Below are 25,603 nucleotides of genomic sequence, written 5' to 3'. Positions count from 1 at the left end.
AGAGAAGAGAAGAGAAGAGAAGAGAAGAGAAGAGAAGAGAAGAGAAGAGAAGAGAAGAGAAGAGAAGAGAAGAGAAGAGAAGAGAAGAGAAGAAAGGGAGATAGGGCAGTGGGGGCTGGTTTTTGATGGCTTCCTCCTTTCTCAGCTTTTATCCCACCATGATCTCTCTGTATGGGATGGGGCCTTCCACATTCAAAGTAGGTCTTGTCTTCTTAATTCTCCCTGGAAATGCTACCAGACACACCCAAAGGAGCATTTTACTAAGTAACCTTAAGGTTTTCTCTGGCAAATCAACAGTCAAGGTTCACCTCCACACCAAAGTTCTGCAAGTTAATTATTCAAAAACAGGCAGGGTAAGATTTTCAGAATCCCAAGCTATTGTTTTTCTCAACCTTGTTCTGTGCCAGATAAAAAGTAATTTTACAAGCCAACCCAGGAGGAGCATACAGTTTACCCTCTAATAAACTGGGAGCCACTTTCCCCTATAGTGAGCAGTCAACTAGCCTTTACATGACTTCTTTTCTAGTAGTTTTCCAAACCATTCTCGTGATCGATAAACACTCACTAGCCAAACGTCTTTCTTTCCCTTTGTTAAAAAGTCAAAAATTTTACTCATGGAAAAATTCATTCTGTATCACTAGATCCCTCCCCCTCTTGAGGTAGGGCCTTACTGTATAGATCTGGCTGGCCTGGAACTTACTATGTAGACCCAACTAGTACCATGTGAGGAAAGTAACTCATCTCTGAACTATAGGAGCATTAGCAAGTGAAATTGATATGATCCATATTTTTTCTTCCCTACTTTCCAACGCACTTCCTTCCTTTCACCAAACTTGAGAAAGCATTTAAGGAAATTTGAAAGAATAATAATTTGGTTTTGGTAGTACTAAGTGTTGAGTTTGGGGTCTGCACATGCTAGCCAACTCTATAGTAAGCTAAGTGCTCATGAATAAATTTTTTTAAATGTTTAAATTATATAAAAGGAGTTACAATAAAAGAACAACAAAGATGGAGGTGGGGCAACAGATGCAGAAATAAAGACTGGAACACCCTGTGATGACCAGTGCACTTCCTCCAGATGAGCCTGAATCTCACTGTAAGCTTTCTAGCAGGCACCTCAAAAAGAGAAACTCGGTCAGTTACATAATTTACTGGCCATACGCTTAAAATAAACCCAATGCTCAGAAGCGCCATGCAGCTTGGCACACACAGCAGACACCAAATTCTCCTGAAGTCCCATAAAAAGGAACATCTTGTAAAGGCACAAGCAGTGTTCCTGACGGGCCTGACGGGAAATGCCACAGCAGGTTTTAAAGGGCTGTTTCTCAGGCTGACCTTCAGAGGACGCTAAGTGTCTCACACCAAATGGCATTTGGTAGGCTACTCAGGGGAGTGAGGCAGAAGGAGGCTCACACCACACTCACAGGCTTGACATGAGTCAAGTGTAAAGGGAAAGTTAGGACAAATGGGGTCCCGGGGGTAAGCATGATCCCTTTAGTCTAGAGACTGTTACAAAGACTAATTTGCCATCCCCAGATGGCAAATAAACAGTCAGATCTCAGGACAGTGACTTGGCTCATGCAGTACAACTCTCCAGTTGTAGCAGTAGGAAATACTTCACCTATTCCATCTCTAGGACCCCAGGGTTTTCATACTGAAGAGAGTCTTAGTTCCTAAAAATAATTTCATTGCCAGCTTGAGGGAGGAAGGAAGTCATTGCTTGGGTCCTGTACCCATCAATGACCCCTCCAGGTTCCAGGGGTGCTTCTAACCCAGTGGTGACAGATGGCCCTGGATAAACTAAATGGGCCAGATGATAAAACCAAAAGTAATGAACCTAGGAAAGGATTGATGTGTGTGCATAATTGCTTGTGATTGTTTGTGTATGTATGTGTATGAAATTAACAAACAACAAAATCAATTACTAAAAAAGAAAAAATTAAGGGAGAAATAAAAAAAACTAAAATAAAAATAAACAATCCCCCAAAATACTGTTGCTTATCATGAGTTTCTGATACATATTACATGTCATTGATCTTACAACCATTCCACAGGAATCATATGGCTGACCAGATGTGAAGCTGGAACAAATAAGTTAAAGGAAAGCCTGATCATATTAGCTTGCAGTGGTTGAGCAAATGGATTTAACCATTCCCTTCTCTACTCTCCCTCCCTGCGCCTACTGGCCTTGAGAAGTTTCAGAGAGAGTGGGACAAACAGGAGGAGGGACATTGAGTGCCTTTGGAGGAAGCCATACTCAGGGAACAGGTGGGGCTTATGTACAATGGCACTGCACCTTTAAATGAGGGCTGGAGACTACATAAAAGGGCAACTGTTTAGAGAGAAGACCCAGCATAAATTTTGTCTGGTTCCAAATATCCCACCTTGATCTTGCTCCTATCTGCAGTTCCAATGGTGGTCCCAAGTAGCTTTGTCATGCTAAATCTTTAATCTTAGTTTTGGCTAAAGGCAAAAGATTTTTCTTCCATACCTACTGCTCACTGAAATGTTCTGCAAATCTAGAGGAATCTTTTCACAAGCAATAAAAGGTAGAGGAAATGTATCTGATTCACCACTGGTTAGGAAAGCCGTGAAAACAGTCCGACGCTAACCTGTCTTTGTGGGGCAGCAGATCTTCAGGATGGTTTTCTAGAGGATTCCACATATATAGGAGGTAAAATGAAACAGAGAAGTGTAGGGGTGCATGCCCTCAGTTTACTTCAGTGCATTACTTCAGTGGAGTGAGACTAAAGACTGCTAAACTTCTATATTAGTGCAGGTGACCCGACTTTCTTAAAGTATCTAATGAAAAAGAAAACTCACAGGTAGGTATTTATACACCCTGTGCTCATTTTATCTTAAAATCCTACTCTGCTCTGTATAAGTCCATCTTACTCAAAATGGAAATCTTAGAGTTCCTATCCCAATGCAAACCCAAGTATTTCTAATTTAAATACTTTTAGAGGATTAAAGCCTTGCTGGATTACAGTGGATTCAGTTCCCTATATAACTCATATATGGGATACAGTGGATATTCTCTCTCTCTCTTCTTCCTGACTCTCCATCTTCCTGACTCTACTTTCTTAGAGCCAGGATTACAGGTGTGTTCCACCACACCTGGCCCAGAAAATATTCACGACAGTCACAGTGTTTTGTTTGTATAGTGCTTAGACTCTCATGGCACTTTCACAGAAATATTTCCCATACTGTCACACTTTATACTGGATTTTTCTTTTTAGTAGTCAAGTCTGAAAAATAACCCTTTTAAAGGTTTACTGTTTTGTTTTCTTCAAAATACCTTGTTAATACATACTGAGGTTTCACTAAGTGTTGTTTTGTTGACTGAATTATAAAATTCTTCGACACTGAAAAGACATAACAAGGAGTCAGGAACTGAAAAGCAGATCTCAGAGGAACCTTGCTTGCTGGCTTGCTCTCTGGCCCATGTTAAACTAGTATCCTTATTCAGCCCAGCTCCACATGGTAGGGACATAAGTGAAACCATTTTGTGTGGCTTAAAAGCTATTTTGTATGATTTGGAATAATGTGATGCCTGTAAAATAGGAGCTTGTCACCAGGCAGCACTGATAAAAACTAGGCCCCCAAAGCAAGCTCCAGGCAGTCCTTGATATGCTAAGCAACTAATCCCAAAGTGGTGATGATAAGCTGGTGAACCAGCCCCAAGTGGTGAGCCCCGATTCACGCAAAGCTACCACCCCCAAAATGATACAAACATTGGGTCTTTAGGAGTGGTCTCTAGGGTCACACAGCCAGTACTCCAGAAACACTGCATCTCTGGCCTCTGTTGACACTAGTCAGCAAGAGGACCTGAGACTGTGCAGGGTCCTGGTCTCAATGACCATTAAGCTTTCAGAGTTGTCACTCCGCTCACAGATGCTGGCTTGTCAGTACTGGCTGGCCAAAGCGCCTAAGGAGTTTCTGGACCACCATTAGTGTTATCCTCCCATCCAGATACGGCTGAAGGACTTCACAGGAATGGGTGGGGTGGGTGGGGGGTAAGAAGGTAGAAAATGTGAGTTGAGCTTCAAGTTTCTGAAGAGTCCTTACTGGAAAACTTTCCCAAGTCGAACCCTGCAGCGTTTCCTGTCCAAGTTCCCCAGTTGGTGAGATGTCTGTTTAACTTTTACATTAGCATGATACGATAAGAAATGCCTACATAAATAAACTGAGCATACTCAAATGACAAATCTCGTGTGGATATCTAACTGCCAGGCACCTCACAGCCCATGGGTCATGCAGGATCTCTATATCACATGCCTAGGAATTGTGCTACCCATAGTGGACTGCACTCTCTCACATCAAACATCAATCAAGATGAGCTCTCACAGATTGACCAATCTGATTGAGACAATTTTTTCTGTTAAGATTCCCTCTTTTCTAGTGATACAATGTTGTGCCTAGTTGACAATAAAATCTAGTTGGGACACAGATACACAAGTGGACAAAGGAAAACTCTGCTCCTGTGGTGATATGCAGGTAAAGAAAATAGGGACACGTATTTTTAAACACCAACTTGCAATTTCGTTGTATTTTGGGAAGAGAGGTAGGAATGACAGACAGAAAGACTAAGTTCCAGTCTCATGTAGGGCATGTGGAAGGTAAGTATAGAATATGATACATGAATAAGACATGAGATCAAGAGAAGAAAGCACTAGACAAACACAAGAGGTGGGGCACACTATCTCACAGAGGAGTCAGTAGGAGCTTGTGATTTCATCTCCAGTAGCCAAGGTTGGGATTGGTTAGGATCATTCTATCACTATAGCAACCAGAATTTGTGAGTGAAAGCCATGAGAGAGTTTTGGGAAGGACAAACAACACTGACTGACACTTCAGCAGTGGCTTTATGCATGCTGTGCAGGGACTTCAAGGAGCTAAAATACACCAAAAAAGATGGTGTTTACAACTACCACAATAGCTCTGTAAGGAGAGAAGGGCTTTCTAGGATATTTGTTGGAGAGAAATCTTGAAAGATGGTTTGATTCTGAATGTATTGTGAAGGCAGAGCTGATAAAACCCATAGATCCACACTGCATGAGACAATAATACACCAAGCTGGGGTTTGAAAGGGGACACATGAGCTGAACAACACTGTGAATGTCAGCTCCATTTCCAAAAAGGCATCTTTAGGGAGAAGCAGGCTTAAAAAGGGAAACAAAAACAATTTGGGGAATGTTAATTTTGAAAACCTTTGGTAGAATGTATAATCAGATGTGCTACATGCCTTTAATTCACACACCCACAGGACAGAGGCAGCTGGAGCTTTGTGAGCTGGAAGCCAGCTTGCTCTAGGTAGTGAGTTTAAGCCAGCGAGGGCGATTTGGTAAGATCCCATGTTTAAAAAGTTAAATTAAAGGTCTATATAATGTCAATGTAATAAGACCAGGCAGAAAATTTATTGTATGACTTCAGGTTTCCAAAGGAATCTATGGGCACACAGGTGCATTTGGAAGGCAGCACAGAGGTGCCTTTTAAACCAAAAGCCTTAGGGAAACCCTTAACAAAGATGGCCCAGGGCTAGCTTCAACAAATGAGTGACTACAGAAGTCAGGAGTCTGGTAAGATGCAGGAAATGATTTCTTTGGTTCAAAGCCAAAGAGAAATCAAATGTGATATAGACTACAGATTGAATATCAGATCTCAACATATAGAGATCAATAATGGTTGTAGATGAGAGGAATTCAATGAGAGTTTGGGCCAAAAGTGCGGAGGACCAGCAAGATGACTCAGCAGGTAAGGTGCTCGCTGCCAAGCTGATACCTGAGTTTGATCCCCAGAACTCACATGGTGGGAGGAGAGAACCCAGTCCTAAAAGGTGTCCTCTGCCCTCCACATGCAAGCCTCAACACCATGTCCTATCCTCTTCTGCCAAGAAATAAAATTACCATTAAAAAGTTTAAGTCTGTTGAAATATTCAGCCGATATAAACAATTTGGTATCATAGGTACATGTTTTTTCCAGGAAGATTTTATTTAGCATAGAAAACATGTCTGTACAAAGATGTGGAATTAAGCAGAGTTGTTACAGGTTAGAGTAAAACAAGAGATGCATTGAGAGAGATCTCAGATAAATGTAGAAGAAAGCTGTTGGGTGGTCCAGAGGGGATGAGGCACCATGCACATGGACTGAATGAGTACACTGACTTCATTCAGCCACCGTATTGTGAAAGAGGGCAGAGAACTGGGCACCTGACTTAATTGCAGCAGCTATAAGAAGGTCTTTTCAGAGAGGTGCCCCTTTCTCTGACAAAGTTAGGAGAAAGATCATTAACTGAGAACAGAGGAGGAAAGTGTAGGGTACTGGACATCAGGAGGGTATGGAAAGGGATTCTCAGGAATAGACTTGTAGATGGGCCAGGTAAACAGAAAAGAGAAAACAGGGGATGGTGTTGGGTATAGTGTCAAATACGCGTTAATATTTGCATCAAAGTTTCCCCATGTTGATGTTTCTAACATGACCCATTATGCTCATCTGCTGGAGTTCAAGGGTCAAGTCAATGAGTATCAGATTCAACGTGGCTTGGTGTTTCTCAGGAACATGAGCCAGAGGGAGAGGGGAGCAGAGAGCTGAATGTCAAATGCACCAAGGGACCCGAGTAAGCAGAAAACGAATGATCTGCTGGTAGTGAGGGTGGGAAACTGTGAAAAGAAAAAAACCATGCCAGATCTCAGAAAGGAAGAATTCTTAGAGCAATAGCAGACACGTCAGATTAGATTAGTCTCTTCCGATATAACTTCCAGAGAAGTCACCTCCTGGTGATACTGTACTAGTGTGTCAGTTGTGGAGACACAAAGCCCAAGAGACTCAACTGTAGGGAGGGAGGTTGTCCATACGTGGTTGATCTGGTTGTGTTGTGTTTGAGGCCTGTGGTGAGGTAGAAATTTTATAGCGGAAGAGCATGGTGGGAAAAGGATGTATGCTTTATAGTGTACAGGAATGAAAATGAGCAAGATAGTTAGAGCAGCAGCAGTAGGGGAGGGAGGGAGGGAGGGAGGGAGGGAGGGAAGGAGGGAAGGAGAGAGAGAGAGGGGAGGAGAGGAGAGGAGAGGAGAGGAGAGAGAGAGAGAGAGAGAGAGAGAGAGAGAGAGAGAGAGAGAGAGAGAGAGAGAGAGAGAGAGAGAGAGAGAGAGAGAGAGACTGAGACTCAGTTTCGGCAGTTAGATGAAATGCTCTACAATCCTGCCCATCTTCCTCTAGTACCTTCAGCAGTGGAAACCATCAGAGGTTAATCTATTGAAAGTCATTGTGATCCAATACCCTCTGGACATTGCTGCTCAGGACTAAGTTGCCAATACATGTTTCTCTGGGGACATCTCCCGTCGAAACTATGTTAACTAGCAGTGGAACTCACTGTTATGATGAAATGGGTAAGAAACCCTCATTTCCCACTGTCTGATATAGCCGTGTGACCATGCAATGAGGAAGTTAACTGGAATAGGAAAACATTTCTCCAATTAAGAGCAGACATGGAGGAATCCACTGGGAGTCGTCTGATTAGGTATAAAGAACTTCAAATCTAGTATACTTGCCCAATTATTTTATACTCAGATCACAGAAGCCTTTCATTATTCTCATTTAAGAAGCAGACAGTCACCAAGACAACATAATTAAACTATAAATCTTCATTCTTTGAAAGATCCCACTCATTATGCTTGATACAAACACTAGTGTGTTTACATGAGGACCTTCCATGTTCCGTGCATGGTAGGAGGTCACAGCAATAAGCCACCTGTGACCCAGGAACTGACTCCTAGGCAGATGGCAGATCTGCTTTGAACTCGCACTTTCTTCCCAGGTTTCATATCTGTAAGAAACATCAACTGTTTATAAGTCCCATATGAATGACATTTTAAACATTTCAACCTGGATGAGAATAAATTTATGTTGGCATTATCAGTGAACATGCCTTAAAATCCCAGTATTAACTTTCTTGAAGGGTACCATGGAGGGATTCATAATTTGTAACACTAACAGTTTACATCCCACCGTTCATGCCCAACTGGAGCAATTCTGAGGAAAGCTGGGGCACGTAATTTACTGCCCAGTCTGAAGACCTTGACTAATCCAGCCTTTGGTTGTGTTTGGATTTACATGGGTCCCTGCTCATGCACTTGGCTGTTCCTTTCCTGGGAGGACAGAACGAAGATGGTATGAGAATGAGGATGGGGGCTCAGAAGGAATGGGAGACTGAGTCACAGGAAGAGATATGACCACAGGTGGAAGTAGCATGCAGCTTTGGGGACTCCCCAGCAGAATTCTGTTTATAGGCTCCTCATAGGCTGAGGGGAGACAGATGAGAGAATTTCCAGGGGAGAAGAAAATTGAATGGGCTCCCAAAGGTGTCACTCAGCTAGTATGGAGAGTGGCTGGACCTGGCAACCACAGGTCTACACCTCATCCCTGAGTAGGACATTGGATGGAGGGAATCCTCAAAGCCAAATAGCCAAAAGTCTACTTGTGTAGCCACGTTTAATATGATCTATATGTTAAAGGAATGGTGGTACACACGGGAAGCAGAAGCAAGTGGATCAAATTTGCAGACCATTCATAACTACAAGTTTGACGTCAGCCCAGACTAAAGGAGACCCTGTGTAACATTGTAGTCGTAAGTAGTGAATGAAATTCTCAGGAGATAAAGACAGACAGACAGACAGACAGACACCCAGAAGGTAGGGAGACAGGAAGGAAGGAGGGAATAGAGGAAGGAAGAATAAAAATGTCAAAATGGGATCTGATTCCACAAGGATTTTTGAGCTAATGGGATCTCATTTAAAAACAAACAAACAAACAAACAAACAAACAGAATTAGAGATTTTAAATAATGAAATAAATAGAAAAATCTTTATGTAACCACATCCCTCATAGTTTTTAAAAACAAATAAGAAACAGAACAGGCCTCATTCATCCTTAGCACGGTCCTACCGCTCTGGAGGCTGAAACAGGAGGATTCTAGACTCGAGGCCACTCTGGGCTATGGAACCATATCTTGTCTCAATATGAGAAAACACAGGAGAAATAGAAAAATAAAGATTCCCTGGTTCCTTCTTTCAAAAATTTGAGGTTCTCCAAGATTTCTCTTAAGAATGGTGGTTTCTCCACGACAAGCACTTTGTAGTGTTTCTTTGACATTGTACAACAATTCTTGAAGGTAGTATCTTTGTGCCCCTTTCTCAGAGGGGCACATAGCACTGAATCTCACTAATATGCAGCCTCACACAGCCAGAGGAGAGCCAGACTTCGATCCCAGGCCGTGCAAAGAGAGGTGCAGTGTTAAATCCTGCTGCAGACTGCTTCTTAAGCATCCCTGAAAATGTCCCTTAAATGTTCCAGTGCTAAAGGTTCAACAATGTGATGGAACTGTTTGAAAATGGTAGAACCTTTAAGAGGAGGGGCGTAATAAAAGGCATTTAGGTCACTGGAGGTGTATTTGAAAGGGTTCTTGGGGTCTTATCCCTTTCATTCTGTAGTAAAAAAGTATTTAAAAAATCCCAATGGGGGGTTTCTTCCCTGCCTTAGACTCTATATGTTCCCGGATGAAAGACACCCAGACTTGCATTTTTAAATGTCTTGGACAACACAATAGCTGGGCAACTATCTACTCCCCATGCTGTTAGAATCCAGTTTCCTACGATAACATTGAATTGTTACTATTTACTGTGTTTTATCTGAGCTGTTCTTAGTTCTAGCTGACCAGCCCACATAGCCACGTTTTCCTTACTCCTACCCTGTGGGGCTTGCTCTCTCCCTCTGATATATCTTATTTTTATCTCATGGTGGCTTCCTCTGTTATGTCTGATCTATATTACTTTGGAAGGGGTGCAAAGACTGTGTGTGTCTTTCATCCGGAAACATAAATGGTCTAAGGCGGGAAGAAACCCCGCCCTTGGATTTTTAAAATACTTTTTACTACGTCATTCCTTTACATATTTATTCTTATCCATTTTCACTGCCTGGCAAAGAGGGAATGTTTAGCTCTGCCTTAGGACTACCATGATAACTTGTCTGAATACAGGCCCAAAAGTGAGGGGGTCAACTGTTTACAGACCAGAACTTGTGTGTGTGTGTGTGTGTGTGTGTGTGCGCGCGCGCGCGCGCGCGCGCGCGCACACGCGCGGTGTGCAGAGGCCAGAAGTCAAGGCTAAGCATCTTCCTCTTTTACTCTCCACTGTATTTTTTGACCAGGGGTCTCTTGCTGAACCTGGAACTTGCCATTCTGACTTGACTGGCTGGTCATGGATGCATAGGCATCGGCTTCCCACCTGCAGTACCAGGATGGCAGGCATGCACCATCTTCCCAGATCCCACACATGCTGGGGACGGAAGCCAGGGTGCTCCTCTTTTGTAGCAAGCACTTTACCTACCGAGCCAGATCCCAAGCTTTCACCTTTTCTTCCATAAGCTCAGATACTTGTTACAGTACCAGAAAACCAGCTGCCGAGAACCAACCATCTAGGCTGCCTGTTACCTAAGGCTTACCACACCCTTGCGCTGCCAAGACATCCACGGTTTTTTGTTTGTTTGTTTTGTTTTTTTGCCAGAGGCTATTTTCTTCTCTGGATTAAAAGAATGGAAAAGTCCAAAGAGGACTCTATTTTCTCTGTCTTTTTACATTTCTTTTTGACAAAAACAAAAACAAAACAAAAACAAAAACAAAAATACCAACCAACCAACCAACCAACCAAGCAAACAAACAAACAAAAAACCCGGTATTTTTGTTTGTTCTAATATCTTCATTGACTATTTTAATAATCTAACACCTCACCATTCAGACTTCTTCTTTTTAACCAACCCAATTTTTAAAATTGGATTTTTAAGTTGTCATACAGAGTAAGAGTTTTGATGACAGCATTTTCATGCGTGTGTGGCACTATGCTCTGTGCTCATTTCTTTCCATGCCCAGTGCCCTCCTTCATGCTCCCATCCCCTTGTCTTGTTCCCTTCATTACCCCAACTCACTGCATAGTACTCACCTTACAGGGATTCTACTATCAACAGCATCCTTTCTAAATACTTATTCCAAGCACCACAGTAAATAAAGGCTTTCTTCACCTGGTCCCCAGCACCTACCCATTTGTATCTACTGATTGGCTCCTTTCTTCTGATTATAGGAGACTCAGAAAACTCAAAAACTAGGTCAGATTAAACATTGAGGGGAGGTCTGGTCATACAAGAAGCAGCACTCCCAACACTGTATTTCATCTCCCCGGCACCTAGGTCTCAATTCTGGCTTCAGATCCTCTTATCTGCCCTGTGCATGATCTTGTTGTAGAGGAGAAGGGCTGGGAATAGAGGTCCTTTTTCATTTCTGCCTGAGGCTTCTTTTAACTTAAAGGAATATTTAGTATTGTGTTTTGTCAAAATTATGAACTAAGCACAATGCTGCAGGATTCTTTGCAGCGTTTCCCTTGTCAAATATCCTACGCTGTAGACACGAATTCCTTCACACTTCGTGTAGGCATCTCTCATACACTGTAGACACAGGTGGAATTCCTACACACTGTCTGAAGGTATGCCCTACACACTGTAGACACAAGTGACATTCCTCCACACTTCCTGTAGGCATCTGCTGCACACTGTAGACACAGCTGGTATTTCTACACACTGCCTGTAGGTATCACCCACACACCGTAGAGAAAGGGTCATTCCAAAGGTCATTCCTACACACTGCCCGTAGGCATCCCTAAGGTTCTACATTCCATTATCATCAGCATCTGAGTTGAAAACAACATCTCACAACCTGGAGCCCATAATCCTAAGTGATTCTCATCCAGGAAAAAGTCGAGGTGTCCCTAACGGAGACTTTTGGGAAGAATCAAACCTTTTCATGTTTTAATAACTGTTGTGTCTCTTGGTTTAGGACTCTTTCAATCCCCAAAGCCAGCAAGCATCTTCTTTGCTTCTCTGAAGCTGCTTCTGCTGAGATCTTCTGTTACTCGGACTCAGCCTCCCTCTTCGCCATGGAAGAACTCTGGTGAACATTGTACCTGACTAGACAATATACAACCATTTGTTTTTTTCTAGCTGAAAACTCTTTTTTAAAAAAAGATTTATTCGTTTATTATATGTAAGTACACTGTAGCTATCTTCAGANAAGTACACTGTAGCTATCTTCAGACACTCCAGAAGAGGGCGTCAGATCTTGTTACGGATGGTTGTGAGCCACCATGTGGTTGCTGGGATTTGAACTCCTGACCTTCGGAGGAGCAGTCGGGTGCTCTTACCCACTGAGCCACCTCACCAGCCCTAGCTGGAAACTCTTAATGATCTCGGCATGCTACTTGTTTGTTATCAAGGTAATGTAAAATAACATGTCCAGGGATTAAGACAAGGATGTCTTTAGAAGCTACCACCACAGTGTTCCATGCCATCTCTAAGATTGTGTGCCCACCAGACCCTCATAAGTCTCCAGGCCTTTTATGTAGGACTGATAAATGCATCCATGAGACTGTTGAAAAATTTGAAATATACTGAAATCAAAACTCACAGAGAGAAAAATGCTGATGTGCACTTTGCAGAGTCAATATAGTTTCCACCTGAATGTGTACAATGGGTTTCTATAAGTAATCATGTCAAGTATTAGAAATTGTGTTCTTTAGGGCACCTATAGTCACTGGCACATGGGAATTGGGAAATAAGTAAAATGACCCTCATATTACTTTTGAAATGACTTCTGTTCAAAGGTAAAATTTTGATGTCTAAAATTTATTATTAAATTCAATGGTGATATTCTCTAAGACTCTCAACAAACAAACCACACATCTATAACTCCAAATTATGGTAGTTTGAATGAGAATGGCTGCACAGGCTCATATATTTGGAGGCTTGGTCATTAGAGAGTGGTGATATTTGACAGGTATTAGAAGGTATGGCCTTATTGGAGGAGGCGTGTCACTGTAGGGGTGGGCTTTGAGGTTTCAGGTGCTCAAGCCAGGCTCAGGCTCTCTCTCTCTCTCTCTCTCTCTCTCTCTCTCTCTCTCTCTCTCTCTCTCTCTCTGTCTCTTCCTGCTACCTGCTGTTACAGATGTAGAATGCTCAGCTCCTTCTCCAGCACTGTGTCTGCCTTCATGCTGCCATGTTTCCCATCATGATGACAAAGGGCTAAACCTGTGAACCTATAAGCAAGCCCTAATTATATTATGCTTTTCTTTATAAGAGGTGCTGTGGTCATGGTGTCTCCTCTCAGAAAAACCCTAAGACAAAAATGAACTCGTTTTTTTTTTTTTTAGTCCTGGAATGCCTTGTGAGGATAGAACAGGACCATCTTAAAGGTCACTGCAACAAGTACGTCAGGAACTGTATGAAGACACAAGAGGTCAGAAACAAGTAGTTTTATTGACCGAGAGCTCTAAACAGGCAGCAACTTCCACACATCACCATGGAATTACTTAAGTCTGCGTATCAATTTAACACTGTCGTTGGTGTAACTTGGTTCCCCAAATGATGAAACAGAGTCTAAGATGCAATGCCATGTGAAGGGCACACTCTTCACAAGTGATAGAGTTTGGGTTCAGCTTACAGCCCCAGGATATCGAAGCAGTGTCACCAGGGTGGTCTCTATGGCATTTTCCTGTAAGAGGAGGGCTTACGCATCACACAGATGACCCACACTATTTGGTTCAGGTAGCAAAGAATCTTATGAACCATGTGTTTTATTTTTCAACTTGATTAAATATTTTACCAGGAATGTCAAGTGTCCACATTGCTGTTGGCATATAGAGATTTTGAGTAATTAGTTTGGTATATTCCAAAAATAGAATCTTTACATACAAAAAGAAACCCTTGTTGCTTTTAAGATGTAGTATAATGTTTGATGTTTACTGAAAACACAACAATGCACTAATGACAACATTTGAAAGTATCAAGAAATTTAATTCACATACAATCTCAAAGTTCTTTTTGCATATTTTTTATAATTTTTATCATCTTTACTTACCTGTACTTATACATATAAATAAGCCCAGCTTATTGCCATAGCCTTATGGTTCATATAAACTCTTTATATGATATGCTAATTCTTTATATTTCTACATCAAGTTATTCATGACAGTTGTTTCCATTTGACTTGTTTGTTGAGATATAACATTTTAAAATAGTTATTACCTCCTACCTTTTCACTGTGTTTTTTCTACATGTGTGTTGCATGCTCTGTGTGTGTGTGTGCGCGCGCGCGTGCACGCGCACGCACAATTCAGGAGTTGGTTCTGGGGTTGAACTCTAGTTGTACAGTAAACACTAAGCAAGTTTATCTGCTGAGCCATCACGCTGGCTTTGACTATTCCTCTAGAAACTGTCTAACCTTCCTACTATCCTCACACAGAAGCAGTCTTCCTAGGCTTTGTTTACTGTCCAATGCTGTTTTCAAGTCAAGCTATCTTTAACTCTTTAATTAGTTTTGACACAAAATATGGATTTAATTTTGTTAATTAATTATACCATTATAATTTTATACTGTCTATTGAAGAATTAATGTTCTATTGTTTCATTATATACACTATTATATTTTACAGACAGTGAAGGCCAGATGAGATTTCAGTTTTATAAAAGGGAATTCATTGTTTCTGTGTTTATTCTAAAATGCACCTGTTTCATTTATTATATACACGAGAATATTTTAATTTAATGAATGTTAAATGAGTGTTGAATATTGATATTCTCCAATATATTTGAATATAGTTTGTTCCTGAATATTCATTGTCATTTCAATATTAATACAAAGACCCATCTTCTTGCTTGGCATATTTCTGTTTCAAATATAACATAATTCCGAAGCTCATTTTAGTCAACACTACTATTTTTACAAACTTTTCAAAGTAACTTCCTTGGCTCTTCTTGGAGAGACAGCTTGGGGGTTAAGAGCATTTTCTGTTCTTCCAGAGGACCTACAGTCTATTCTCAGCAACTGTATCACCAACTCCAGGGCTCCAATACTCTCTAGTGGATTCAAAGAGCATTGGCACTAATGCATGCACATACTCACATATATACATATGCACACATAATTAAAAAATTTTCAAACCCAAATCCTTATAAATGTGCTATGAAAGTTGAAAATTTACTAGAGTTTGATATAAATTAAAATGATCAAAAGAACATGTATGTTCCCAGGTTAACTTTAAAACTGAATCAGCTATAGAACGTACAGTATAGTTAGGGGGACAAATTCCCCTTTAGTTTTTAATTTTAATTATACAAGTTAGTGTGTACATTTTATCTAAAATAATAGTAGAGAGGTGGAACAAGAGGGACGGGAAGAGGTGGGGAGGGAGTTGGGAAGAGAGAAGTGAGAACACTCTAGGGGATGTTTGACCAACGTGAAAGGTGTCTGAAATGCCAACTACTTACAACCCAATCAAAATGTATAATCAGAGGAGATAGCAGAACACATGTGATATGGAAGAAGGGGTATATTTGGTAGTGAAGGTTTAAGCAGAGATGGAGGGATGGGGCGGAGGAATGAACGAAGGAGCAATTTAACCAACACTAAGGATTTATGAAAAAGCCTTATGGAAACATACTAGTTTGAAAAATAACAACAAAATGCTTTTTAAAATCTATTTAAAAGGTCTGATTTTTAATTGCATGTACATATATGTGTTTATGTATAGTTATGGAACTTGAGTGCAGGTATCTACAGAAGCCAGAAGCCAATACTGGGTCCCCTGGAGCTGGAGTTAGAGTCAGTTGAAAGCCATCTGGTGAATGTTCTGGGAGCTGAACTAGGGTTCTCTTGAAGAACACCCCGAAAACTCTGAAACATTTCTCCATCTCCACCAGCTTTAGAATGAAGTTTGAATGGAGGTACTCTGTCTGCATGGGTGAACAATGCAAGATGTGAGTTATTAAATGATCATTATGGGATAGTTCCCTATAAGTTATCAGACAAAGAAACATACAATGCAAAAGCAACACCTGTATATCACTGCTCTTTTTTGTCCGCCATAAGTAGAGAGTAAGACCCTAGTACTGAAGACACTACGTACTTTGACTGCAGGACATAAAAAAAAAAAATCAATCTTGAGCATATTAGGAAAATAGGTCCCTTTTGGCTGGCTAGCTTTCACAGGGTTAGGAGGTTACCATGCAGGCTGTCAAGGAAAAACACATCAATTGTCTTTTCCAGGAGTAGACCCTGCAAGCTACAATCTTGACCTACCATGGAGGATACATGTACTGGTACAATAATGGGATGACTGTTTGGAGGTAATTAGCATCTTTTAAAACATTTTATGTGTATTAGTGTTTTGCCTGCCTGGATGTATGTATACCATGTACCTGAAAGTGCCAGTGACCTGAAAGTTAAAGAGGGCACTGTATCCCTTGGAACTGGAGTGACAGATGGTTGTGAGCCTCCATGTGTGCCTTAGTTAGGATTTCATTGCTGTGAAGAGACACCATGACCATAAAGGACAACATTTAATTGGAGCTGAGTTACAGTTTCAGAGGCCAAGCATGGCGGTATCCGGGCAGACATGGTGCTGGGGAAGGAGCTGAGAGTTCTACATCTTGATCTGAAGGCCTCTAGGAGAAAACTACTACTATCTTTCAGGAAGTTAGAAAAAGGGTTTCTCAAAGCCCACCTCCACAGTGACTGCAACAAGGCCATACCTCCAAACAGTACTACTCCAAATGGGTGAGTAGTATATTCAAGCATATTGAACCACAATAATGTGGGTGATGGGAACCGAACCCAGGTCCTCTGCAAGGTATCAAATGCTCTTAAATGCTGAGCCATCTCTCAAACATCACTTTCTGATGAGATCTGAGCCATGTTCCATGGACAAGAACTCAATCCAAGACTGTACACTTAGGTATTTATTTGTTGTTATTTGGCTTTAAAAAAAAAGAAAAAAGAATTGGTTTGATTTCTAGATATAAGGAGAGAGGAAGACAGTTACCAAAAATGACTTGTATCTATTGGTTTCTATAGCCAGATTGAGGAGAAAAATCCCTTTTGCTGTGAGACAGACACAGAAGGAAGCATGTTTGGGAGAGGTATGGTCACAGTTCAGTTTGAGATGTGTAAAATCTGAAGTGTCTAAGAAAATCTAGAGATATGCAAGGATTTGATCCCATATGAAAGACTGTAATGATCCATCTGCTTTTTCTCTTCTTGCCCTAACTTTCTCAGCACAGATGTATTTCTAAAATCTAAAATTGGGCAGGACTCCTTCAGAGTACCTTACACCCTGTGGCTCTGCAGGGAACCTTAAGCCTCTATCCAGATAAGACTTTAATCAAAGGCTGGGCTATGTTCTACATAGGAGGGAAAAAACAACTTAGCTATTTGAGTCACTGTGAAGTGTTTGCAACACATTATTTGGATTGTAGACTAATACTGTCCAAGAGACAGTCAAATAGAAGCAAAGGAAACATCAGGGAGAATGTGTTTGTAGACCTTTTTCTAATTTCAATAAAAATACAGTGTGTGCTGTGTTCCTTCAAAGCACAAACTATTTCCATCCTCCCAGTCAATCAACCTTTTATGAAAATATTATGAAATATGAAGTATGAGGCATTTAGCCTCTCCCATTCGTTAATTTCCAACATTCTTTTCATAAGATGTTACACAAAAGCCATATGAGCTGGGCATAATAATTTATGCATGCCTGGAAGCCCAATATTGAGGAGGCAGACACAGGAGAAACATTTCACATTCAAAGTCAGCCTGTGAAACACCATGAGGTACAGGCCAACCTAGGCTAAAGACTCAGGCACCAACTTTTTTAAAAGTCCACATCATCCACCGCTAACTGCCTCACTCAGTGTGAACATACTGTTGCAGCTGCTAAGGTCGAGGGGTAGCAGTGAACTAAAATGCAAGAGGAATATGCATGGCTGCCATCGTATGTGCATCCTGGAAAGGATTTCAGGTCTCAGATGCTGTATGCCATTGTTGAAGACAGAAGAAAAGGTCAAGATTTGGGAATAGATGAGTTTAAAATTTTAAATTTTCTAGAAGAACTAAGATGGAAGACTCATGTGGTTTTTAGAGCACTTTCTTCTTTTAAACCTAAAAATTTTTTAGAACATTGTCTAGATAGGATGGTAATTATATTCAACCCTCATACTTAAGGGCTCTGTCTTTTCTATGGTTTAAAACCAAGTTCTTTGTTAGTCATATTGTTGCCACTAGGTGGCAGGCTTTGCTAAAGAATATTGCAGCCATTTTCAAGATTTTTCTTTTTTTCTTTTTTCTTTTTTTTTTGAGTCAATGCCTAATCAAAGCATTTAGATTACAGCTGCCACCAGATCTTAAACTATTTCCCAAGAGGTCACATTACCTCTATAATTAAAAAGTAAACTCACAATTCCACAAGCATAGATTTTAGATAGAATCTAATTGGGTCTCTTTCACGTTTAGGCATCCATAGACCAAATGAAGTAGGGTTTTGGTGGTACACGCATTAATAGCAGGTAGGCTCAGGCTCAGGTCTCTGCCTTCTCCTCCCTTAGTCCTTTTCTACTCTTTCTGCAGGGTGGCTGTTACCATTATCTGAATCAAGCTCTCTGGCACATAGTAAAGCATTCATGCAGAAATTTGAAATCCCTACAATTTTATTCACTAACAATTTTGTTCACTAACGAGACAGCATTTAAGTCTACTCATTTAAGTCACCCTTTAGAACATCTCCAAATGACCCATTGATCAGTGAGGCACAGCATAGGCCATTATTGCTCTCAGCTACCCACCATACCTAGACAGGAAGAGCGTATTGCTGAAAACACCACACAATTTTGTTGCAGGCCATAGAGAAATCAGTCTTAAACTAATGAGGAAACTCCCTGCTGGCTAACTTTCATACTGCTTGCTAGACGCTATCTAAGCTACTGGGGGAGAAAAGACATAAATGGCTATACCCAGCACTGGTGCCTGGATACCTCAGTCCCAAATGTCCAGGTAAGCTGTGCCCATTGGTGCATCCTAGCTTGGTGGTTATGGGGGTGACCGTTAAACTTTTGTTCACATTTTAGAACTCTTCCACAGGAGGGAATTCATGTACCTCTAAGGAGGGTACAGTAAGGCTGGTGAAAAGCCCATGGCTAAGGATGTCATTGGCCCTAGTGGGTAGCTTCCTGATGTTGTTTCACTAAATAGCCGCACTTTCATACTACCGTCTCAGTATGTATGCTCAAATCCATAGATCTGTGTAGATCTGCCCTTTGACCCCTCCCCCCAAACACTGGTCCAAAAAGCTTCTTTTTCCAGTGGGTAGTGAATGATGCCGAAATTCACAACTTGTCAAAGCACTGAGTAATGTGTGCTCACCTGTGCATGACTCATCCATCTCAATCTCCCAGCCGCACCCTTGGGGAATGTCATGGAAGAGCAGGAGAGAAAGAGTTTTAAGAGCTAGAGATTTGAGGGGACTGTTGCAAAACAATGTCTCTTGGGCAGGATGGAGCCATTGCACAGATGGCTGTGGCTGTCGTCACAGACAGGCAGGGTACCAAGGTCACCAAACGTCCAGCACTGGTCAGGGAGGAGAGTTATAAGAATCCCAGATGAGAAGCTACTGACAGTTGAAGGAGGTTGAGGAAAAGAAGTCACTGTTCTTTGAGGATGCGGTCTCTAGCAGGTTGCCCACGGTCCAGTGGATGGTCTTACACCTATTGCATATGGTCAATGCTAATTAGATTCAGTGGGGATAGGGGAGTAAGTATGAGAATAAGGATAAAAATAAGACTGGACATGAAGAGAAAGACACAGGATGATGTGGTCAATGGGTCCTGGGAGGAGTTGGAGTGGTGTAGTAGGAGATGGAGAAGATCAAAAAATACTTTGTATATGTATATATGAAAATTTAAAAATATTATTAAAAATAAGTAAAGTGGTCCTTTACTTATTTACTTAAGAAAGTGTAGCCATCAGGCTCTGAAAGTGACCCTACTACCGTTACTCTGCTTAGATGGAGACAGTACCAGATTATCCTCTATATTAGTATCTCTTTCTCTAAACCTCATTAGAGAATATTCTTGTCCAGTGAACAATAGTTAATGCAGAAATTCATAACTAGTTAAAGTGTAGAGAATCTGTGTCTTTGGAGTGCTCAGAAAGAAAAAAATCACACCTCCCTCCAAAGCTTAGGGACTATTTTGGAAGAGGCCAGAAAAATTGTAAGAGTCAGAGGTTAGAGAAGACTGGAGCAAACCAGAGTCTTCAGAGCACGATAGGACCATTGACCCATGACCTGACAGTAGCTGTGCTTGCGCATAAAGACTTGTACAAGATGAAGCCAAGCAACAGCCTAGCATGGAGTAGGAAGAGGTTCATGAGCCCCTGCCCTAACTGAGGAATAATGGACAGTTATGGCTTCTGGAGCATAGCAGAAGAGCCCGTTTCCCTCAAAGGTATAGCTCCTGATAGGTTAACTATGATTAAGTGGAAGGCCCTAGACCCAGAAATTTATTGGCAGCAAAAATTGGAGTCAATGAATTATAAAACACAAAACAAGGACACAGAGTTGGAGGGGTAGAGATGTGGGGGTGGATCTGGGAGGTGATAGGGGAAGGAATCAGGGGTACATATTATCAACATGCATTGTATGAAATGATTTAAAACAAATCTTACAGTATTTGGAATTGTTGTTTTTTGTCTTTGTTTGGTTCATATGAAATGGAAACTGTATTAGAAAACTGTGGAAGCATCATTAATCACACAATGAGAAAAATGAAGTAGCTATATTGGTTTGTTATAAGAAAATAAGACCTGAAAACCCACGGCAAAGTAGACCCTAAGACTCTGGTTTTCTACATTGTATTTGAAGTGAAATTTTATGACATCTTGGATTAGAAGCTATCAGAATCTGGCTTTGTTATGTGATGGCTAGATTAGAATTGGAAGGAACTCATGAAATGGTGCCAAGAATCTGCAAATCCAGACTCTAATCATGGTTTGGATTCTAGCATACGATATACCAGTTGTGAAGTTGTGTCTAGGGTGGATATGGAAGCCATAGAATGCCAAATGCAATGAGGAGAGATGTTTCAGAAAATAGCCTTATATTTTACATCCTAGAATCAGTGTACAGTTGGCCCTCTTTCTAGTTGGAAGATTTTGAGAGGTCTAGATGAGTTGAGTTCAAACCAGGAGATTCTGCCAGCTACAAAGAAAGTGGGGACAAGTGTGTAGCTACAGGAACCTTCAGGGTCTTTTAGCCATGAAAGTCTCTGTGGATCAAGGCCAGACTTTGTTGCACAGCATAAGATGGCCTTCCCTGCTCACCTTTGACCATCATCACTGATTACAATTCCACTGTGCCTTCAGACACATCACAAAACCTAAAATCCCACATACCCTAAAACCCCAGCACAAACACGTCAGTAGTGTTTGCAAAGTCACCCTTTAAAGGCTTGGTCCTCAGTACAATTCCATTATGATATTGTGAAATCTCCAAGAGGTAAGGTCTAGAGAGAGATCCTAAGTGGCATGTACTTTCCTGGGGGAGGGGTGGACAGGGGGTTCACTTCCTCCCTCTTTGCTCTTTTTCTTCCGGGCCAGGAGGTGAGAAGTTCTGTTCTGCTCTGCATTTCTTCCAGGTAACTATCTCAGCACGGGACCAAAAGCAAGAGGCAACAGATCAGATTGAAACCTCCAAGACTGTGAGTCAAAACAAACCTGTTGACTTTATAATGTGATTACTTCTAGATTTATGATACAGTAACAGAAATTCTATTAATATGGGAACATCACTCTGCCATGGGTCCCACTACCTTTCTGAGCTGCATTTGGCTCCTCAGTCCCGTCCTTGGCTATCTACTTTCTACATAACTCTTCCAAGGTAAAGCCTTCACTCAGATAAGTCTGCCTGTGCTCATTTCTAGGAAACAGTGAATATCAATATCAATATCAATTGGCTCTGAGTAAATTGTGTGGATTTTTTGTGGGGTGAAAATTTACTGATATATAAATCTGACTGAAACTATAAGCTTCTAGAGTTTTGATTCACTGGGTTAAGGGGATTTGTGACAATTAGCCACAGGGGGGTAGATGGTTGAGGGAGGCTGTGAGATTGAGGCCACTGAAGTAGAGAATAGCTGGATATAGTGCAGGATGGTATAATTCTTTAATATTTCCCACAACATCGCCCGAAAAAGCAAGCCCCTCCACGAGAGGAAGGTTTACGTCACAAAATTCTGGGTAAGAAAGGTAGAAAGGTGGCATATGCTTCGATCACTGAAACATTCTCCAGGGTGCTGGTGGCATCAGGGTAACAGCAGAGACTGGGTAGGCTATGACCCAAACCTGTCTGTGGGGAGATATTTATATGTATGTGTGACAGTACAGACATGTCTCATTAGATAATATGTCTTTCATGTCATTTCTAGGCCAACCCCACACTACTACAGTTTCTCTATAATACCATTCATTAATCCTGATTTTTCTTTCAAGCCTCAGCAAAAAGGTGGCTCTTTGCTCCAGAAGGAAACTATTAGACAGTGCTGGAAGCAATGTATAAGATTCCAACACTGTTCCCTGACAATCTTGGAACAAAGGAGGGGAAAGTGTGCCTTCCTGAGACAGGTAATATGGATGCATCAATAATAAGTCCATGCTCTGAGCTGGAAGCCTATGTTCCATGGTCTGGCCCTGTCTTGGATCTTTGGTGTATCTTAGTCCTGGGGAATAAACATCACTGTGGGCTCACAGTCTTACACTCACAAAGTAGGATTCTTCTAAGCTCTGAGCAGGAGGATATTGGCAATTTGGAGGATGTGATGATGAGCAATTATGATGTTCTCTATATGGTTGAGACACTTGTTGATTCTCATAAGCACTTGCTGGCCATGTTTAATACACCAGAAGAGACAGAGGGAGGAGAAACAGATGTCTGAGACTTACATTCACTTTGAAATTTATTTTTAAATGTGATTTGTTATAATAAATGTGGACCTAAGCTGATGAATCTGCTTATTTAAATTTTTGTGTGCCACAAAACACCTCGTCTAGTAATTCTAGTACACATAATAGCAACTGAAAAAAATGCCTCCTAATGGGAGCTAGCATGCTTAACATGCTTAACTCAGCACAATGCCTACATGCTAGAGCTTAACATGTGTTTGGCTCTTCAAGTAATGATATTGAAAGACCTTCTTCAAAATATAGATATTTCAGAGTCCATGATTAAATTCTTAATTCTCAGTGTGATTCTTTAAGGATCTTATTCCTTTGTACCTCAGTGAAAATAAAGAGAGATAATGAATAATTGAGAAAACAGATATTTGCACTGAAGACCAGCTCCTAAGATTTGAGTACCTATAAATTTAAAAAACAATAAACAAGACATCTGAAGTAAAGGCCACTAAATATATAAAAGTAGCAACATTGCTAACTAGTTAAAAGACTTAAGAATATCATGCTCACCACAGCGCCCAGAGGAGACTCCAATCCCAGGTAATCTAGCATGCCCAGGATCTTAGGATCAGGGGTGAGGAGGACACAATATCTGTTCCAACACCATTGGGAGTAACCGGGAGCAGCAGAATGTAGGAACTCAGGAACTCTGCCCAAACCCTGGCTCAGGTTCCTTCCAGTCTGTGCCTGTTTTCCTTGGCTGCAAACTCTGCATCCAGTCAGTCCCACAGCACCCAGAAGAGGCTCCACTCCCAGGTGATCCAGGACCCCAGGATCCCAGGATCGCAGGATCCCAGGAGCTTGGTCACACCAGGATCTCAGGGTTCCAGAGGCAGACTGACTCCCAAGAACTCTAACACACCCAGAATCTCAGGATCACAGGATCCTGGAATCACAGGGTCACAGAGACAGCTTGACTATGAGGAGTTCTGACACAACCAGGATTACAGGAAGGACAGGCTCCAGTCAGCTAGTGAGGGCAGATAACACCAGAGATATTCAGATGGCAGGAGGCAAGCATATGAACATAAGCAACAGAAACCAAGGTTACTTGACATCATCAGAACCCAATTATCCGACTATAACACGTCCTGGACACACCATCACACCGGAAAAGCAAGACTCTGATCTAAAATTACATCTCACAACAATGATAGAGGACTTTAATAAGGACATAAATAACTCCCTTAAAGAAATACAGGAGAACATAGGTAAACAGGTATAAGCCCTTAAAGAGGAAACACAAAAATCCCTTAAAGAGTTACAGTAAAACACAACCAAGAGGCAAAGGAAATGAACAAATTGATCCAAGATCTAAAAATGGAAATAGAAACTGTAGTGGCTATTCCTGGTTGTCAACTTGACTATATTTGAAATGAACTACAATCCAGAATTGGAAGGCTCACCAGTGAACCTAATCTGGAGACTGGGAGATAGAAGTTTCTGATCTGGATCTTGGTATGGAGATCTTGAGACACAGTGGTGATTGAATCCAGAAGATTAAGACAGGGAGATCTCCGAGTCCAAGGTCATCTGGGATTAAAGGTGTGGTGGCACACACCTTTAATCTGGGCTACACCTTCTGCTGGGGACCATATAAGCACATTGGAAGAAGGGAGTCTGGCTCTCGCTCTTTCGCCTTCTTGCTGTGTGGGACTCAGCAACTGCTAGATCCTTGGACTTCCATTCACAGCTACTACTGAACCATTGTTGGGATTTGGACTGCAGACTGTAAGTCATCAATAAATTCCTTTACTATATAGAGACTATCTGTAAGTTCTGTGACTCTAGAGAACCCTGACTAATACAGAAACAATAAAGAAATCACCAAGGGAGACAATTCTGGAGTTAGAAAATCTAGGAAAGAGATCAGGAGTCATAGATGCAAGCATTATCAACAGAATACAAGAAGCAGAAGGGAGAATCTCTGGGTTAAAGGATACCATAGAAAACACTGACATAACAGGCAGAGAAAATGCAAAAAGCCCCTAACCCAAAACATCCAGGAAATCCAATACACAATGACAAGACCAAACCTAATGATAATAGGTATAGAAGAGAATGAAGATTCCCAACTTACAGGGCCAGTAAATATCTCCAACAAAATTATAGAAGAAAAATTTCCTAACCTAAAGAAAGATATGCCCATGAACATACAAGAAGCCTACAGAAGTCCAAATAGACTGGACCAGAAGAGAACTTCCTCCTGTCACATAATAATCAAAACATCAAACATCATTAAACAAAGCAAGAATATTAAAAGCAGTAAGGGAAATAGGTCAAGTAACATATAAAGGCAGACCTGTCAGAATTACACCAGACTTCTCATCAGGGACTATGAAAGCCAGAAGATTCTGGATAGATGTTGTACAGACCCTAAGAGAACATAAATGCCAGCCCAGACACAATACCCAAGGGTTTTGCACAAAACCCAATGGGTTTAGTACAGAGCTCTATCAGACCTTCAAAGAAGACCTAACACCAATACTCTTCAAACTATTCCAGAAAATAGAAACAGAAAGAACACTACCCAATTTGTTCTCTGAAGCTACAATTACACCTAAACCTAAACCACACAAAGACCCAACAAAGAAAGAGAACTTCAGACCAATCTCCCTTACTAACACAGATACAAAAATACTAAATAAAATTCTTGCCAGTTGAATTCAAGAATACATCAAAATGATCATTTACCATGATCAAGTAGGCTTCATTCCAGGGATGCAGGGA

General features: G+C 41.2%; 1 protein-coding gene across 3 annotated transcripts in view; it reads right to left on the bottom strand.

Moving 5' to 3' along the window:
- Positions 1 to 25,603, bottom strand: part of Cacnb2 (calcium voltage-gated channel auxiliary subunit beta 2) — a 355,154-nt gene that overhangs the window by 245,062 nt on the left and 84,489 nt on the right. The window lies entirely within an intron of this gene.

The sequence above is a fragment of the Mus pahari genome, chromosome 3 (genome assembly GCF_900095145.1).
Source record: "Mus pahari chromosome 3, PAHARI_EIJ_v1.1, whole genome shotgun sequence".
Taxonomy (NCBI): Eukaryota; Metazoa; Chordata; class Mammalia; order Rodentia; family Muridae; genus Mus; species Mus pahari.
This window is presented reverse-complemented; position numbering and strand designations above follow the sequence as displayed.